The sequence below is a fragment of the Nicotiana tabacum genome, chromosome 15 (assembly GCF_000715075.1).
Source record: "Nicotiana tabacum cultivar K326 chromosome 15, ASM71507v2, whole genome shotgun sequence".
NCBI lineage: Eukaryota > Viridiplantae > Streptophyta > Magnoliopsida > Solanales > Solanaceae > Nicotiana > Nicotiana tabacum.
This window is the reverse complement of record NC_134094.1, coordinates 131,044,357-131,064,201: the sequence shown is the minus strand read 5'-3', so window position 1 is coordinate 131,064,201 and position 19,845 is coordinate 131,044,357. Positions and strand designations below refer to the sequence as shown.

Genomic DNA, 19,845 nt, shown 5'->3' with positions numbered 1-19,845 from the left:
TTAATCACTCATAATAAAAAATCAAGGTATATATGAGACATTTATTTTATTCGAATTTCACATTTCGTCTTATATATTCATTTATTTTATAACTAATTACAAATCACATAGATTAATAAATATCGGTCAAGACGTTTTACCTTTTGTATTCATCTATCTAAGTTAATTTTCTAAGTTATAATTAAGTGTATGAGTCATTTCACACACTAACACACACACACACATACATTATATTGTAATTGATGATCAATCACATACGTACGAAAAACTTGATCAATTGATGAATTGGTAAACCAATATTATTCTATTATATATATATATATATATATATATATATATATATATATATATATATATATATATGATATGTACACTTCGTTGTACTACTTTAACTATATATAGCTTGTTATAGTATATGTTAGTGCATTCATTATTTGTATTACAAAATAAAGTATTAATGGATTATATTTATATTATTTAGATAGTAAATTTTAATGTGATTCAAAAGTTTGACCATGTTTGACCTATGAAATGACCGAAGTTGGTCGGTTATATTCCAGAAATTACAGCTACCGACCAAAGTTGGTCGGTAAAATCTTCTCCTGTAATAACCGACCGACCTTGGTAGGTAAATTTAACTATAAATTTTTTAAAATATTTTAAATAATAATATAATTATTAAAATTTAAAACTGTGGGTCCATATTACCCACCGATGTTGGTCGGTAATCAAAAAAGTGCTTTGACTAAGCAAGTCTGATCATTGCGGTCAAATATTTGACCAATATACCGACCCATCTCGATCGGTATGTTATTTTAAAAAAAATATAAAATATATTTTTGGTAGTTTCCGTCCGCTTTGAACGGTTTTTTGGTCGCTTTTGTTGATCGACCAACGTTGGCCGGTATGCTTCGGTTGGATTTTTTCGAATTTCTAGTAGTGTCCGCTTCTAATTAAAAAACACATACTATATATAAATTATACATATATCATATATCTGTTTACTATTTTTAATTTAAGCAATTATGTGAGTCTATTCAAGTTTTCTTCATTTTTGATAGTACTAAGGTGCCTAACTCTTGCTTTTCACGCTTCCTTTGACTTTGGCCATGTAATCTCCTCCTCTTTCTTTATTTTCTTCAAGTCTTGTCTATTACTTTGGAGTCTTTGCAAACAAAATTTAATCCTTTCAAATATCTCAATTGCCAAACTTCACCTGATGCTCACCAACTCCTCCAATTACTTATCATATTTTGCCATTTCAATCCATATTTGTCCTAATTCATTAAATATAAAATAATTAATTAGCATAATCTTCATAATTAAACAATATTGGACATATTCATATATAAAATACAACTAAAGAGCGGTAAAATTGCAACTAAAATAATATCGAAACATACACTAATATTCCCAACATCACTACGGCAGATAGTCTAAGGTTTAGCTACTGATATTTCATGATCCATCACAAGTAATATAAAATATGTGTTAATGTTGAGTGTATTATTTGTATTTCCTTTCCTTTCCTTTATTTCTCATTGAACTCTATTTTCATTCACATATATAGAGTTTGGTTAATTTTCCATTCCTTTTACTGTAGGTGATCTTTCTGCCCAGTTAAGGGAGTGTTTTAAAAGAGGTTTATCAACTATTTTGCATAGAACATGAATCAATAAACTATAATAACTTTAAATTGACTCTGTTTTTGTATTTCATGTTTATTGTGGAAGTCGAGAATTAATAATGGTGAACTGTAATATTATTTCGAACCATGAGGAATCCATCATCCATGAATTATAGTAATAACCAAATCAATGTGACACCTTTTTTTTAATTATTATTTCCCGTGTCTCAATTTATGTGATACTTTTTTTTTTTTTAAAGTCAATTCTAAAAAAAATCTATATTTTTGTAACTTTAACTTTTCGTTTTACCTCAGTAAGACAATTTATATCCATGCAAATTTTTATGATTTATTTAAATCATAAATTTGTCAAGTCAAATTCTCCTATATAAGTTGGGAAGGAGGAAGTAATTAATATTTTGTAGTCTCAAAATTTTATTTGTGTTGGGAAAATGGCCGGAAAAGGTTAGAGAGCAGTGATTGTATGTGGCATGTGGGTGTATGGCGAGATGATCGTGTGGAGATCATAGCCAATGCTGGAAAAAAAGCTTAATTACCATTCTGAATTTATCAAAAAATACCAATTACTCACATAATTTTTCTGAATATAAAAGTCTTTTCGTTTGACCAAACACACCCTATAATAGCAAAACTTAGTCACTGTTTGAGACAGGTTTGAGGACCCCTTTGAAGTTTGAAACATGGTTAATTTTGCTCTATTTGAAGTGAACGAAAAAAAGTCCAACAAGATATAAAAGTGAAAATACCACGGGCTAACCAGTTTTAGGACTGATAATTAAAAAATAGTTAATGTTTGTAAAGTCACTGAAAACTAGCCACTATTTAAAGTTCCAACATAATATGATGGACGCTCCTGCATATAAACTTCTAGCATATTATGTTGGAAATCCAACACATTATGCTGGATCTCATATGTAACAAATTCGAACTCCGGCATATTATACTGAAACGTTTTCGGATTTTTAAGAGTATTTTTGTTAAAATTTTATCTTTACATTGACTAAATATCGATTACTTTTAAAACTGTGACTATTTTTCAATTATCAGTTGTGAATCTGGCTATTTCTAATTTTTCCGAGATAAAAGGAGTGGAAAACTGCCGAAGAACTACTCTATCAAACCATAGAATAAGGGTGTGTTTGGTATAACAAAAAATATTTTCCGTGAAAAACAAATAGTAATCTTATTCATTTTTCGATGTTTGGTACGCAAATTAAGGAAAAATAACTTCTCAATAGTATTAATTCAGATACAATAAACATGAAGTCATAAACTTTCGAACCAACAACCTTTCGAACCCACAAATTTCATAAAACTTTTAAACCGCTAAACTTTCGAAACCGCAAAAACACCCGAACTCATAACTTTAAAATTTATAAAATTTTGAAAGATGAAAAAACTAAAACTGAAAATATATATAAAAAAAAAATTCCCGGGGAGGGGGGCGTGTGCAGAATAACAAAAAAATAGAAATTTAAAATTACAAAAAAAAAATAAAAAAATTGTGCAGGGTGGGGGTGGGGGAGGGGTGGGTGGTGCAGAAAAAAAAACAGAAATTAAAAAATTACAAAAAAAAAGGTAAAAAAAAAACTTTTTGTTGTGCGGGGTGGGGTAGTAAGGTGGGTGGTGGGATGGGGTGGGTGATACAGAAAAACAAAAAAAATAAAAAATTAAAATTAAAAAAAAAGTATTTTTTTTTTGCGGGGGTTTAGGGTGGGTGGTAACAAAAAAAAAAAAAAATTTAAAACAAAAATAAAAAAATTTGGAGAGAGGGGGTGAGGTTAGGAGGGTGGGTGAGAGAGAGTTAGGAATATTGAGAATGAGTTTAAAAAATGTTTTCCGTTCTCTTGATAAAAAAAATATTTTCTTCCAATTTGAGAAAAAATGAGTTCATAAAGAAAATATTTTCCAAAACATTTAAGCCAACCAAACATGAAAAAATTGCATACCAAACACACCCTAAGTGTTTTCAAAGTTTGCTCTATTTGAAATTTTGAATTGAGTAACAACGTCCAACAAGAAATAAAGGTATGGAAAATTAACCAATAATTACTATATAAGCGAAACAAATAGAATTCAACAATGAGAAATAAAGTAAAGAAAATACAAAAGAACATATCATTAATATTAGTTTTACATAGTCATACATGTGATCATGTAGATCACAAATAGTAAGACCTACGACTATTTTCTAATTTAGGAGTTGATGTCCATCAAATATTTATTTGGAACGGTAAATAGTCAATTGTACTATATCGTACACACTTACTAATGACACAAGCTCAAAAGGAGCAGATAAAAATACGTTTATCATATGAGATTCAAGCTAGTTATTTCCAAACCAAACATAACTTATGCTTCGACTTAGGACCAGAAAATCGACATTGCGAACACCATGCTACGCAATCAGCATTTGTTACGCATTTTTCTCGACAAGTTTTCTTTCGGCGGATAATATCTGGGATTAGAATCTGCTTAATCATCTCTACTTCTAAAGGTAAGTTTCGCAAAGCCATCACTTGAGTGTTTGAGGACCAAAATGAATCAACTGCATTAACATGATAAATCAAACTAATTAATATAAGTAGAGATATATAATTAATATTTTACAAAGAGATTAAAGGATATTGAAGTTGCATACCAGTCAGTGTCAGAAGGAGAACAACAAAAAAGAAAGAGAGTTTGTGAGATAGGCATTTTTTAGCCATGTTAACAGAGTTTTGAGTTGCTGATTTTTGTGAGAAGAAGAGCTAATAAATTGTGTGAGGATTTTCTTGATTGATGAAAGGCCACGTATATATAGGCTTTTAAAGTTGTTTAGACAAATATATATATATTTTATAGTTTCCACTGCTAGTGTCCCATACTGTGCACTTTCGCTTTCTATGTGGTTGCTATCGTCTATATTTTTTTTGGATATTTTTCTTATAGTCTATAATATTTGATTTTCCAGATATCAAGAATAAATTATTATTTTTTTCATAATTGTCATTGGAGAAAAAAAGTATAGGAGTATTGGTTATATTTTCAATAAACAAATTAAATTTAATATGATCGTTTTAATTGTTAATTAATACTAAAAAATAAATTTCCTAATATATATTAAAATAGCCAAAAGCTCCGAGTAAATAATATATAAACGACTAGCCCTAGTTGTTAGCCGCCCCATCCAAGTTTATTTGAATGAAGAGCTAATTGTATGAGTGCATTTTCTTGGTTTGATAAAAGCCCACACATATATAGGTTTTTAAAAAAATCTTAAATATAAAAATTATTTTTCTTAAAACTATATTATCTATTGCTAGTGTCCCATGTGCATTCTCTCTCCGGCTGCTAATATATAAAGCAGCCATGGATGAATCATCATTTTAATAATTAAGAATTAATTGTTTGGTAAAATATTATTTTAGCAGAATATTTTGTTGAATATAACATGCACTAGTTGCTCAAGTGAAAGACCGTCTATGCCCTACAGTCAGAGAATTGAAAGTGCTTTTGGCACTTGCGTAGAGACAGTCCTAAAATAAATTATTTTAACGGCGGTTTTTCTTTGATCGATTATATTTTATTTTAGTGGCGGTTTTACCAGGGAAGCACGGCTAGTAGTGGCAAAATAGATAAGAAAAATAGTTATTTATCGATATTACATTCACTAAAAAATATGTTGGATAATAAATTTTTAAAAATTGATCAAATATGGATAAGACTCATATTATTCACTTAAAAAATGAATAACAAATGGGTTTAACTTTTATATTTGTAATGACTCAAATTGGGGGTTCCTCAAGTTTGGGAGACTAAGTGACGTTTGGACATAAAAACTATAAAATTTCTGAAAAAATGATTTTTTTCAACATGAATACAATTTAGAGTTATTTTTGAATTTTTGTGAGTGCTTTGAAATAAAAATTTTGAAAAATAGTTTTTTGGAGTTTTTCAAATTCTGGAGATTCAACTTCAAGTAAAATTTGAAATTTTAATGGTTAAATACTGATTTCGAAAAAAACTGAAATTTTTTCAAAAAAATGAATCTTTTTTTATGGCCAAATGTGTCCTAAGAATTCTCTCAAAACTGATCATATTTAAGAAGTCATTGATAATATGAATATTCATATTATCTACCGAAAAACTAATTTTCTATCTGTATTAAATATGGGTCGGGTCAACTAATTTATCTTTTTTGCATTACTCGTTTCCGATCCGTCTATATCCAGCCTGTCCCGACCCGCCCATTTGCCACCGACAGAATCACCTAAGAAGATTGACTTTTAAAGTTATATAACAAATAAAGATACTATATTGTAAGGACATTAGCAGTTAGGGGTGCCAATTGATATTTAAAACCGACTAAATCGCCTGAATCGTACCGTACCGAACCGAATCGATTTTTAGGTTTCTTTTAAAAAAATAATAGGTTTTTATATAAATCTATAATCGTATCGATAATTAGGGTAGAATTTTTAATTTATGAAAATAAACCGAAAAATACCGAATCGTACCGAATAAATTTACAACCTGAAAAATATATTTATATATTAAGTTTAAAAAATAATAAAGTATTAAATTTGTTCTTGGGCCTTGGAATTATGAAACAGTTATAAGCCAACAATTAATTAAACTCAAAATCCTAATTCTCAAACCTATTATGCTACTTCTATTGAAACTAAATTATTTCCAGCATATTCACTAGCAAGAAATAAGGTATTCTAGCGATTATGCGTAGCAACCTATAATGTATTGAATATGTTTCTTTTGTACGATTTAGATTTATCTTTTTGAATATTTAATCTTCTATAGATTTTATTCTTGAATCTCAACTTGGTTAATATCTTTCCACTCGTGTGATTTATAGCCCGTTTGGATTGGCTTAAAAAAGTAAATTTTTAGCACAAATAGCTTTTAAGCCAAAAAAACATAAGTTGGGGTTCCTTAGCTTATTACTTTTGGCTAATTTTAAGCAGTTTTTAACTTATTTTAAGAACTTAATAGCTTTGCCAAACACTAAAAAAACTTAAAAGAGTTTAAAAGCTGATTTGACCATCTTAAAAGCCAATCCAAACACCCTCTTATATTTTCTTTGTTTTTGCTTAGTTTCTTTTACGTTGTTGTAGAATAGTTGATGGATCTATACTCTAGTCATCTTTCATATTTTCTTAATTTATCACCTTTTAAACTGTAAAAATGTCTAGAGAGTTTTGCTAAGTCCTTACATTGTACTTCTACTGGTGTCTTTTATATGACATTTAAAAAAATTACCGAAAATTAACCGAACTGCATCGATACCGAAGAGAAACTTACATGATTGAGACGGTTTTAAAAAGTCTAATTTTGGTTATAAATAATAGAATAACCGAAAAATTGGTATGATACATATTATATAAAATAACCGGCCGAACCGAACTATTGACATCCGTCTGAACCATTGACACCCCTACTACCAGTGAATAGTAAAGGTTTTTAGGAAGATATATTTTTATATTTTTACAACTTTAAGAGGCGTTGTATATGTCCTTTCATCAATCAAGAAAATCCACTCAGACAATTAATTAGATCATCTTCTCACAATCAGCTCCCACTCCAAACTCTTGTTAACATGACTAAAATGTGCCTATCTCACAAGATCTCTTTCTTGTTTTGTTTTCTCTGGTACTAACAGGTCAGTAACTTCATCATTTTTTAGTCCTTGTAAATTAGGATAAATATTTATTTATACTGTCGACAATATATAACTTAAACTCTTGTTATAATGCAGTTCATTCTTTTTCGTCCCCAAACACTCCAGCAATGGCTTTGCCAGACATACCTTTTGAAGTAGAGTTTATTGAAAAGATTCTGCTACCAAATAGTCTTACATATACTCAACGTTGCTGGGACCGTTGTGAAATTAATTTTGATTGCAGAAAATTGCCAGGTTGTGGGTATTGTCGACGGCAGAGTTCTAAATCGCCGTTTAAGAGATGCTTGACTCCACGTTGACCGATTTGAATCTCATATATTATAAAAGTTTTTAATTTTATTGCATTTTTACTCTAATTACCAGCTCCTTCTCCTTCTGACCTTTGTATCACTTGTAAGATTTATAATATTAGTGACTACAGTCAAACCTCTCTATAATAGACTCGTTTGTTCCGGATATTTTTGATTGTTATAGCGAATTTCTGTTATAAAAAATATATATTATAATAGAATATAAAGTTTGGTTCCGGAATAGCTTGACTTTTATAGTGTTGTATCTGTTATTTTGAATAAATATGCGATAGATATATAGTAAACTCTTCATTCAAGAAGTGCCGCTTAGCGGGGCGGTTCAATAGTAACAGAGGCCTACAACCAAACCTTAATAATAGGCCTTAAAAATATTTAATATATATGAGCATCGTTATTTGGCAAAATAGGCAAGTATGAGGAATTAAAAAAAGTAAATAAATAAGAGCTTGATTTTATAAGAGGGTAAAAGATAAGTCTATAAAATTTAAGTGTGTTACTGATTTTTCAAGTACGAGGAATTAAAAAAAAAATGGTTTTATAAGAGGGTAAAAGATAGTCCATAAAATTTGAGTGTTGTAACTAGGGTAGTGCATAATTTGATAAATACCGAATTACCGTATCGAAACCGAAAATTTTGGTATTCGATATTTGATATTTTGGTATTCGGTATGATATTTTGTTTAAATTAAAAAAAAAATTGGTATTAGTTATGATATTTGGTATTTTAAAATAAAATACCGAAATATCTATGCGTACCAAAATATATATTATATTACATAATACATATTTTATTAATCATAACATAAGTATAAGAAATCTAAAATTTTACTTTCCTTTATTCTCTAAGTTCATCAATTAACTCTAAGCATCTAACAAGACATTTCTCTAAATTTTCTCTCTCTAGGTTGGTATATATTGGTTTTGGACAAAACTTTTGTCAACAAACTTTTAGTTTTGTACTTTTGAGTACTTTAATTAAGAATATTACCGTCACTCTATGCACTAGTTAGTATTCAAATCGAAGTTACCGAACCGAATAAATCGAAACCGAAAAGAGAAAAACTGTACCATACCGAATTTAGTTAGGTACGGTATTGGTATAGCATTTTAAAAAATCGAATACCGAAAATACCGAACCGACCGACGAACACCCCCAGTTGTAACTGATTTTTTAAGACAAGTTTAGGGGATAACATGTGTATTTTCCCTTATACCAGCCTAAAAGTGACGCCGGAGATTTTATTCCTCCGGCCAAAAATTATATTTTCCTTCACCAAACACATTATGATAGCAAAACTTACGGACCCCTTTAATTTGAACCAAGGTTTGCACTATTTGAAGAGAAAGAACATGGTCCAAAAAAAATAAAGAGAAATTAAAAAGTAAAAAGACCATAGAAAATACTTTTTGTTATAAAATAAATATTTCAAAGTAAAGACAAGTATATGTCACACCTCCTTTTTTTCGAATGGATAAGAGAGTTTTTTCAATTAAAGTGACATTACTAAAATGGAATTATTTAATTAATCAGAGTCGCCACTTGAGATAATTATTAGGGTGTCCTAAGTCACCGGTTTATTTTAAATCCCAAATCGAGGAAGTTTGATTCCATTTAAAGTCTACGAAAATCAAAAGATCGGGTAAGAAATTCTGTTAACCCGAGAGAAGGTGTTAGGCATTCCCAGGTTCCGTGGTTTTAGCACGGTCGCTCAACTGTAATAATTGGCCTAGTTATATGATGTATTACTTATTTAGAACCTATTGTGCATTTTTAACTTCTGACCGCTTTCAATTAATTTAATCGCCTTTTAGTGTTTATGAAATTTATTTGAACAAGTCGCGATGTCGCGCACTCGCTTGTTTTGTACATATTGCGAATCGCGTCACGTGAAACGCATCCGCGATATACAACATGTTGATTTTAATTATTATTTGAAGTGATGGTCGAGTCGCGTAAGACGCACACTCGACTTGGGGATTACGCGTATCATGACTATGCCACGGGAACCGTACCCATAATTACGATGATTTTATTAATCGCGCCTAAAGTAAACTACGATATTTAATGAGTTATTTTTTCCTAAGTTTAAGATTATTTGCGGAGGTCTGAAGCTATGGATTTTTGTTGTGGATAAAGTGTATGATTGTGATGTTATTGGGCTTAACAATGTTTATTTTTGGCCCAAACTATTTATCTTGTCAAACATTCTCCGAAGCCCCCTCGGCATGTTTCAAATGATTTAATTCACGCAAACTAAAGAGATCAACATATATGACGGATAAATATTCACGGTTGAATTCTGTGCATTTTAACCCCCAACCACCTACGGTCCAATTACCACCCAAAGTTGTAATCAATTTACAATCGTCATTTTATCTAATGCAGTAGTACTTTCAAGTCTAAACAAATCAAATTTCAAGCGAAATTGTGAAAACATTTGCTATCTAATGCAGTAGTACTTTCAAGTCTAAACAAATCAAATTTCAAGCGAAATTGTGAAAACATTTGCTATCTAATGCAGTAGTACTTTCAAGTCTAAACAAATCGAATTCCAAGCGAAATTGTGAAAACATTTACACTCATTCAAGTATAAATCATGAATTATTTACACAACGACCACGACGAAGTAGTTAAAATAAAAACAGATATTAGAAATAAGGAAATACAAATAGAAATCAAGTAGGAGTAGTGAAGAGAAATGCACCTTCAATTAAAACTTCCTTTCAAATTAGATTAATAGGCGGATCTTAACCAAGCGTACAACACCAAATGACGACCTTGACTGGAACTTTCCGAAAACACGAACTACACCTCGACGGAACACCTTACTGACTCAACTTGCCTCGAATTTCTCAGGTGGTTTTGCAATGAAATTAGCTAATTTCAATGGTGATTTCTCATCTGGGTTTCATGACATGGTACTCGAAGGGAAACAACAACAGCTAAGAGGAGACTACAAAGAGCAAATAACTGAAAGAAACAAAGATTTTTCACCATCATCACAACCACTCATAACCCAAAGAGTAAAACCCAAAAATGTTAGCTTAACATTTCTGTTTTCAAGTTCAAAAGAATTCAGCAATTTGAGGGCGAATCAATCATGAGATCGGGGGTGCGATTGTCTTCTCTTTTTCTTGGGTGGGGCAGTCGTCCTCCCTTTGTTTTTTTCCGTCTGGTTCGTATGTGTAGGGTGGTGTTGAAGTGTAGTCAAATTAGGTTTAATTTAGGTATTATAAAAGGGTTGTGGGTTAAGGAAGGTAAATGGGATGAGGGGAAGAGTGGGCTCAGGTCCGACTTCACCAATAATTTGTTTTGGTCCAAATTTAATTCTTTCTCATTGAATAAAAATACTACCAAAATAAACTAATTAATCTTAGTTAATAAGAATAAACTATTTTTGTGTTTTTAAACTTATGTTTTAAAAAATAAAAATTAAAAGTAAAGGCATACTGAAATTCTACAAAGTCAAATAGATACTAAAAATACTACGAATACTAAAAATAACTTTTAAAAATCGTGCGGGTCAAAAATTACGTGCTTACAGAATATAGAGAAACTGATATATTATTCAATTTCAAACTGGTGTACGTAATGAACTAAAATTTTCTCTATTTATAGAAGAAATGAAGCTGCTGTGTAAGTTGCTACTGCAAGCTGCTGTGTAAGTTGCTACTGCAAGTTGCTGTGTAAGCTGATACTGCAAGCTACTACTATAAACTGCTACTACAAGCTACTGTGTAAGATGATACTGCAAGTTGCTATTGTACCAGATATAAATAATCTTCTATTCGGGGTAATATTTATCCATAACGGAATACCGAAATGATAAGTTTATTGTACCAGATATAGATAATCATCTACCGGGGGTAATATTTATCCATAACGGAGTACCGAAAGGATAAACTTCTTTAAGAGACTTTTCTTCAATAGAGTACTAAATAGATAATCATATTTACGGCAGAGTCCCATATTAATAAGCCTTTTCAAGAAATTTATTTACAACGAAGTACTAAATGAACATCCATAATATAATATATTTATAACACTCTCCCTTGGATGTTCATTAAAAGATAATGTGCCTCATTAAAACCTTAGTAGGAAAAATCTCGTGGGAAAAAAATTATAGTGAAGGAAAAAGAGTACACATATTTAGTGATACGCATAACTAGTTGTCTCATTAAAATTTTTATAAGGAAAACCCTGTGGGAAAAATCTTAGTAAGGAAAACAAAGTAGAGTGCGTATTTTACTCCCCCTGATAAAAACCTTATTTCAAATATTTGAGTCTCCGCATTCCAATCTTGTATACCATCTTCTCAAAAGTTGAAGTTGGCAAAGATTTAGTGAATAAATCTACTCGATTGCCAATTGAACGGATTTGTTGCATATCGATGTCACCATTTTTCTTAAGATCATGTGTGTAGAATAATTTTGGTAAATGTGCTTCGTTCTATCTGCTTTTATAAATCCTCCATTTAATTGGGATATGCATGCACCATTGTCTTCGTATAAAATTGTGGATCTTTTATCACATTCCAAACCATATTTTCCTTGAATAAAATGAATCACTGATCTCAACCATACGCATTCCCTACTTGTTTCATGAATAGCTATTATCTCATCATGATTTGTAGAAGTAGCAACAATAGATTGGTTTGTGGAGCGCTATGATATGACAGTACCTCCACATGTAAACACGTACCCGGCTTGAGATCGAACTTTATGTAGATCAGATAAATAACTTGTATCTGCATAACCAACAAGATCTGCACTACCTTTGTTATAATAAAATAAACACATATCAAGAAAATATCGCAATATGATCATTTTAATTATTAATTAATGCTAAAAGATAAATTCCTTAATATGTGTAAAAATAGCCAAAAAATCAATTAAAGTAGCCCGGAGGAAGTAATATATAAACGACTTATCCAAGTTATATTTGAATAAACGATATCGGGGTATTTACTGTTTTTAAATTGATGTAATGTTGTATTTAAGTGGATGTAATGTTATGTATTTTCACCTATTCCATTTAGGGTTGTTCAAAATCGAACCGTAATCGTTAATCAAGCTGTAAAATTGGCTTATTGGTATCAGATTATCGGGGTAATAGTTGGTGAACAAATTGAGATTTTATAATTAATGTCTTAACGGTTCGGGAAAAATTACTCAATTTTCTTACCGGATAATCCATTTATCTGTTAAGAATTTTATATTTATACTTTTACCTCTATGTATATAATGTACTATTTGAAGCCCTATATCCTTATCCATAGGAATTTATGGGGAGACTAATAAGGGTGGCACACAATAGAAGATTTATGAGAGAGGAGACAAAAAAGAATCTCCGGTCCCAAAAATTATCATCTGAATTGATCTATGTGACAGAATGAGCTAAAGCTGCTGGAGTTTGAAAGCTATTCATGTGAAGAAGTGAGTTTCTACGACCCTTTGTTTGTATAGCTGAATCCAAGCTGATATTTTGAAAACTTTTGTTAGAAATTTTAATATGGCTTCATATACTTTCCCTGTTTCTTTTGTTGCCTATGTTATCCGGATTGTGTTCTATTTCCTATCCTTTCTTTTTATTTAGTTGTGAGGACAAAATATTTAATCAGGTATAAGTTTCAAGACAAATATTCACTGTGGTAATTGAATGCAATCGGGAGGTAACATATCCTAAATTTTTCCTTATCTTTAATTCTCTAATTCTTTTTTATTATCTATTTGATTTAGCCGATAAACTGCATGTTAACCGCCCGATAATGCTAATTCATTATCAATCCGTCTGATGTCTTATTGGTTGGCTAGTTGATTACTACATTTATAAATCGATAACCGATAAGCCAAACCGTTAAGCATAAATATCCTTTCGATCCGCTCGATAAACACCCCTACATATAAGCGGGCACATATACATTAAACCATTGTTATACCATTATATAATAAAATATACAATATAGTTACATAATTAAATTTTGCTAATTGGGAGATTTTCATAATTACCTATGGATTCTAAAAATATTCCATAATCTATAACTTGTAATAGAATAACATATTTTACAACAAATGTATAAAACATATACTCTAAAAAAGAAAAATTTCCTAATAAAGGGGAATTCTATTTGTGAATACCTAATTTTTGTACTGTTTTAATACCTCCTAAAGTCATTAGTATTTTTTTGCTTTAATTATATTTTCCAATTTTTGTGTCTTTGATTGCATATTTCCTATCATAAAAATACCAAAAAATAGTTCTTTCTTTATTTGTGCATTTTAGGAATTAACTAACTATTCAATTGGTGAATTAATATAGTTAATTAATTATTTGAATAAGTTACTTAATTAATTTATTTATTTGTATAAATTTAGTTTAATAAGTAGGATTAACAAAGCAATTGGGCTAAATTTAAAAGAGAAAGTGGCCAAAAGTGCAAGATAAGGGGCTGCCCTTGAAAGGGTCCGAAACGACGTAGTTTTGCCTCAAAACTACGTCGTTTCATTAAGTGACCCAAGATCAAATCTCACCCATTGATCACCCCTTGATCTAATGGTTCATATTTGATCTCTCAAGAGGTATTTAAAGCCTCAAAAATCTGAAAAATTCCCTCATTTCCCCATAACTCTTTCTCTCTTCTCTCTTTTCTCTCTGCCGCCGCCGCCGCCGAAAATCACCCACTTGCGGCGGCCAACCTCCAAACACCCCCAAATTCACACCATGTAATCTCTACAACCTCTTCTTTCCGTATCTCCAAACCAAATCCTTCAAAACCCCCTCAAACGCCTTGAATTTTAGATCTAGGAAACTTTAGCTGCCACTTTTTTGCCCAAAATCTTGAAGTTCCGGCCACTACCACCCCCACAATACCTACATCAACGGATAGAGCTCATCAAAACCTACCTATTGATGTCAATTCCATACCGAAAATCCGGCAACTAAAAATCCGACCAAATTCCGGCGACCACCCCGAACACCCTCGTTTGGTATACCCCTATTCTCATTTCCTTTGTCTATTTTTTCTAATTATATTGTATTTAGTTTATGTCTAGCATAATTTTTGATTTTATTTATTTATTTATTTTTATTATTATTTATATTTTTATTATTGGTTGTGTTTAATCTATGTTAGCTTAGTCGTTCATAATTATTAATCACTGATAATTAGTTATACATTAGTTTTGAAATAGCTATTTGCTTAGTCATGATAGTTTATGATAGAAGTTTCAAGTGCTTAGTGAATTTGTTTTCATTGGATTTGAGTATTTGAATTTTTGTGTTGATAAAAGCTGAAATTAAAGAAGGAATAGTACAAGTTTGGTTGTTTTTACTGTGCAAAGACTTTGGAGTGCAAAACTCAAAAGCCATTGTATGATGACAAGTACAATAATTTTTGACAGCTTTTGAACAGTGTTTAGCACACAAAGTCAGACTTTTGGACAGACTTTTGGTGAACCAAAATCTGTCCAAAAAATCTGATTCACTTAGAATGCAGAGGCCTACTCACTGAAAAGGGGGACACTCTATCTTATACTGAGGCACATCTTGGAGAGTTGCTTAAAGACATATATCTTTGAGAAAAATCAGCAGCTTAATACATATAACAAGCTGAAATTTTAGAGTTTTGTGAGGATTATTTGAGTGCAAAAACCTTGAGAAAAATAAAAAGATCCCTTAGGCAATTTGTGAAGTTGATAGCTACCAGTTTCAAGCATCTTGTTGAGTTTTCTGGGTTGTCTTAACACTTGAGTTGCTGTTGTTTCTACTGTATTTGCTACTGAGTTTTTTTGTTGCTGCACTGCTGTATTTTATTATTCTACAAATCAGGTAACTTTCAAATTCTTATGTTGCAGATTCTTGATGATAATAAGAAGGATTTGATCCCGGTTTGGTTGATGGAACATATTAAATCTGATTTTGTTTCAAGATGAATGTTATATTAGTGTTATCATCGTGTAAATCTGTTAAAGATTAGTTAAATTATTGTTTTCTTCTTTATATATGTGATTGAAATTGCATTCTGTTAAGATTACTTAGTTTAAGGAAAAGATAAAGACCTCACTTTTAACCATGTTTGTTTAGTTTAGGCTCTTTTTCGTGAGTTACTTTCATGGTTCATGTATAATTATCTAAGAAAGACTTCTAGCTTCAAATGTTTTGATGCTTTGAATTATAGTCAACATAATGTTATACTTAATATAGTTCTTCTCTTTAGCATTGAAGTATTACCGTTTTTTGTAGTTTTAATATTTAGTCGTGGTTTTTATGTTGTTAATGAGTGTAGTTTGATTAGTGTCATGTTGGTGTAGAGGAGTAGAAATATTATGTTAGTCCTTAAGAAATAGTTGGTTAAGAAGATAAAAGATAATAATTAGCATGTAAGTTTCTTTTATGAAAAAATAATTTTTAGTTTGGACATCAATGTAAGAAGCAATTTGGGCTTAGAAGAATACTTATTATTTTGTGTTGTCTTGGTCATCGAGGCTCTTAAGCGACATGGGCCAAATAAGCTAAAATTTGTAGGCCCAATGATAATAGAAAGTAAGATGGGCATTTTCTTTAAAACCAATAAATTATCTTTTGTTAAATAAAATAAGTGGCCCAATACCATGAAAGTTTAACATAAGCTTACCCGGGTTTAATGTCTTGCATTAGTGAGAAATTATTTTTAATAATAATATTTTTTTTCCAGTCGAACAAAAAAAAAGCGAAAAAAAAATTGAAAATATTTTCTTTGCTAGGAGATTTTGTCGGATTAATTGTATATGAAAAAAAAAGAGTTAGTTTACCTTTTTATTTCTCATCCATCGAACTACGCGGGTCTGATTCTCACCGAATATGAGATACGTAGGCAAACCTCATCGGTTCCGGCCCCAATTTTTTTTTTTAAAAAAGAAAAATTCAAAAATAGTTTCCCTTTCCTTGATTCCCTCTCTAGAATTCTTTTCTTAGAAAATCCAAAAAAAAAAAAAATTAAATCCAAAATTATTTTCCTTCTTTTCCGAAGCCTTTCATTCGAAAAAAAAGAACAAAAAGAATCTTCAAATCAAAATACAAAATATTTTCTTCCTTCTTTAGAATTTCTTTTTTAAAAAAAAAAAAAAAAATCAAAATTCCATAAAAAAGAAACAAAAACTCAAAAAATATATTTAAAAGTCTTTATAAATTAAAAAAAATAAAAAATGGGCCAGTCTATTCCCAATCTTCCTGAACTACGCAAGTTGTGATTCATGAGACGTCATGATACATAGGCAATCCCCATCAGATTCGATCATTGCATCAAATAAACTGAAAAAAGAGAGAAGAAAAAGAGTGACAAAAATAACAAAGAAAACAAAAGGCAAAAAAAAAAAAAGGAAAAAAAGAGAACTCTGTGTCCAGTTTGACAAAGAAAACGGCGAAACATTTCCGTGAATATGTTGTCAAATGGCGCGAACAAGCCGCCATCGTAAAGACTCATACGGACGAAGCAGAAATGGTTACGGTCTTCCAATAGGCCCAAGAAGCGGACTACTTCGAGAACACGATGTCCGCTATGGGTAATCCGTTCGCCGAGGCTATCAAAATTGGGGGAGATAAACGAAAATGGTTTTAAAAAGAACGGGTCGAATCTTGAGTTATGCTACCTTTAAAGCCACATCACAGGTCGTTGCACCGCCTCCCTATGCAGTGATGAACGCGCAACCTTACATACGGCCACTGCATTATACACAAAACCGAGATCCACTTTCCAGAAATGCCCGTTCTTACCAAGTTCCATATAATCCTCCAACCAAATGATCCCCAATACAATCCTTGCCCAAGAGAGCCTTTCAGAAAGAATCAGTTCACCCCTATTGGTGAATCATACTCGAGCTTGTTCCAAAAGTTAGTCAGGCTAGGTCAGTTGCAGCCAGTGGCCCCGAACCGGCCAAGCCCAGAGTCCCCCTCGCACCGGGCTAATGCTAGATGTGAATACCACTCTAGAGTAGTGTGACATGATACAGAAGACTGTTGGAATCTTAAGAGAGCAGTGAAAGACCTCATCGAGGTCAAGGCAATAATGCTTAGGGATGAAGAAGCCCTAAATATGATGAACAATCCTTTGCATGTTCACACCAATGAGCCAGTAGTTGGAATGATCCGTGAAGATGAGGAATTTGATCCGACATTGAAAGCCATTGCATCCATTGCCGAGACAGAAGAAAAGCAAAAAATGGTCGCCAAACCTGAAAGTCCCCCATCAGACGGGAGACTCGGTAGCCAGTCTTGTTATCCTTTCTGCGTCCAGATTATTTCAGGGTGTAATCCGGATGTTTTACATTATTGTCTTACTTTCTGATGAAAACCCTTCTATCTTTTAAATTCAAAATGAAAAAAAATTCAAATTCAAAAAAAAAAAATTAATTAAATGAAATTAATATTTCATTGTCTAGGAATGTTCTCTTTTCTTAATCTTGTCACCTTTCTTATTCTCTTTTTGAAGTAATGTTAATGCAGATTTTAATAACATGACATGCTTGCAGACTTCATGTCCATATCCTAAAATGCCGTCAGACCTCGAAATAATGAATCAAGAAGCAAAATTGTTAAAGATAAGGCTTGTGAGAAAATAAACAAATAATTGGAACACTAGGCCTTAGCTAAGTCCAAATGAAATCGGAAGAAGTTGGAATTCCCTCTCTTCGGATCATTGTTGAAACCGAGATTAAGGATAAATATTGGGTCAAGAACCGGCTTGGAACAATTGACTATGATTGATGAAAAATGTATGGCCGCAGTTTGCCACGGGCAGTTGTACCAACAAAGAATGGCCCGTGCCTACAACAAGAAAGTGCGGCCCGGAAAGTTTGAAGTGGGGCAACTCGTCCTAAGACGTATCCTCTAGCATCATGAAAAGCCAAAGAAAAATTGGTTCCAGATTGGAATGGTTCATACATTGTAACAAGATTACTGGCGAAATGGAGCGTTGTATTTGGGAGATATCGAAGGAAATGTCTCCGAGACAACTGTTTATACAGACACTGCCAAAAGGTATTATGTTTGACCCTTTTTACGCATCTTTAATGTTCTCTGATTGTGATGACGAAGGCTTTCATTCTCGCTACCCAAACTCTATCAACCCTTTGCAAACCCTCTTGAGCTGGTTACTTTTCTTTAATTACCCTATTTGGATCCTAGAAGTTTTTATGAAAAAAAAAGAGAAAAAAAAACAACAAAAGAAAATCAAAACAAAGTGAATTGATCTACGTTCAACTTGATTCCGAAAGGATACGTAGGCAGCCTCTCTCTAGGGTTCAGTCACACCAAAATAAAAATCAACATTTCCAAAAGAAAAATAAAAAAAGAGAGAAGAAAAAGAGTGACAAAAATAACAAAGAAAACAAAAGGCAAAAAAAAAAAGAAAAAAAAAGAGAACTCTGTGTCCAGTTTGACAAAGAAAACGGCGAAACATTTCCGTGAATATGTTGTCAAATGGCGCGAACAAGCCGCCATCGTAAAGACTCATATGGACGAAGCAGAAATGGTTAAGGTCTTCCAATAGGCCCAAGAAGCGGACTACTTCCAGAACACGATGTCCGCTATGGGTAATCCGTTCGCCGAGGCTATCAAAATTGGGGAGATGATCGAAAATGGTTTTTAAAAAAACGGGTTGAATCTTGAGTTATGCTACCTTTAAAACCACATCACAGGTCGTTGCACCGCCTCCCTATGCAGTGATGAACGCGCAACCTTACATACGGCCACTGCATTATACACAAAATCGAGATCCACTTTCCAGAAATGCCCGTTCTTACCAAGTTCCATATAATCCTCCAACCAAATGATCCCCAATACAATCCTTGCCCAAGAGAGCCTTTCAGAAAGAATCTGTTCACCCCTATTGGTGAATCATACTCGAGCTTGTTCCAAAAGTTAGTCATGCTTGGTCTGTTGCAGCCAGTGGCCCCGAACCGGCCAAGCCCAGAGTCCCCCTCGCACCGGGCTAATGCTAGATGTGAATACCACTCTAGAGTAGTGTGACATGATATAGAAGACTGTTGGAATCTTAACAGAGCAGTGAAAGACCTCATCGAGGTCAAGGCAATAATGCTTAGGGATGAAGAAGCCCTTAATATGATGAACAATCCTTTGCATGTTCACACCAATGAGCCAGTAGTTGGAATGATCCGTGAAGATGAGGAATTTGATCCGGCATTGAAAGCCATTGCATCGATTGCCGAGACAG

The 19,845-nt window shown here is 32.1% G+C and overlaps 2 long non-coding RNA genes across 2 annotated transcripts; one reads left to right on the top strand and one right to left on the bottom strand.

The window, feature by feature from the left end:
* Positions 1 to 3,743: 3,743 nt before the first annotated feature.
* Positions 3,744 to 4,428, bottom strand: LOC107810583 (uncharacterized). The gene is made up of 2 exons (XR_001653677.2): positions 4,290 to 4,428; positions 3,744 to 4,196 (listed from the first exon to the last, which is right to left on the bottom strand). It is a non-coding gene; the product is annotated as an uncharacterized LOC107810583 (long non-coding RNA).
* Positions 4,429 to 7,166: 2,738 nt separating this feature from the next.
* Positions 7,167 to 7,783, top strand: LOC107810585 (uncharacterized). Its single transcript, XR_001653678.2, has 2 exons — positions 7,167 to 7,304; positions 7,401 to 7,783. It is a non-coding gene; the product is annotated as an uncharacterized LOC107810585 (long non-coding RNA).
* The last annotated feature ends 12,062 nt before the right edge of the window (positions 7,784 to 19,845 follow it).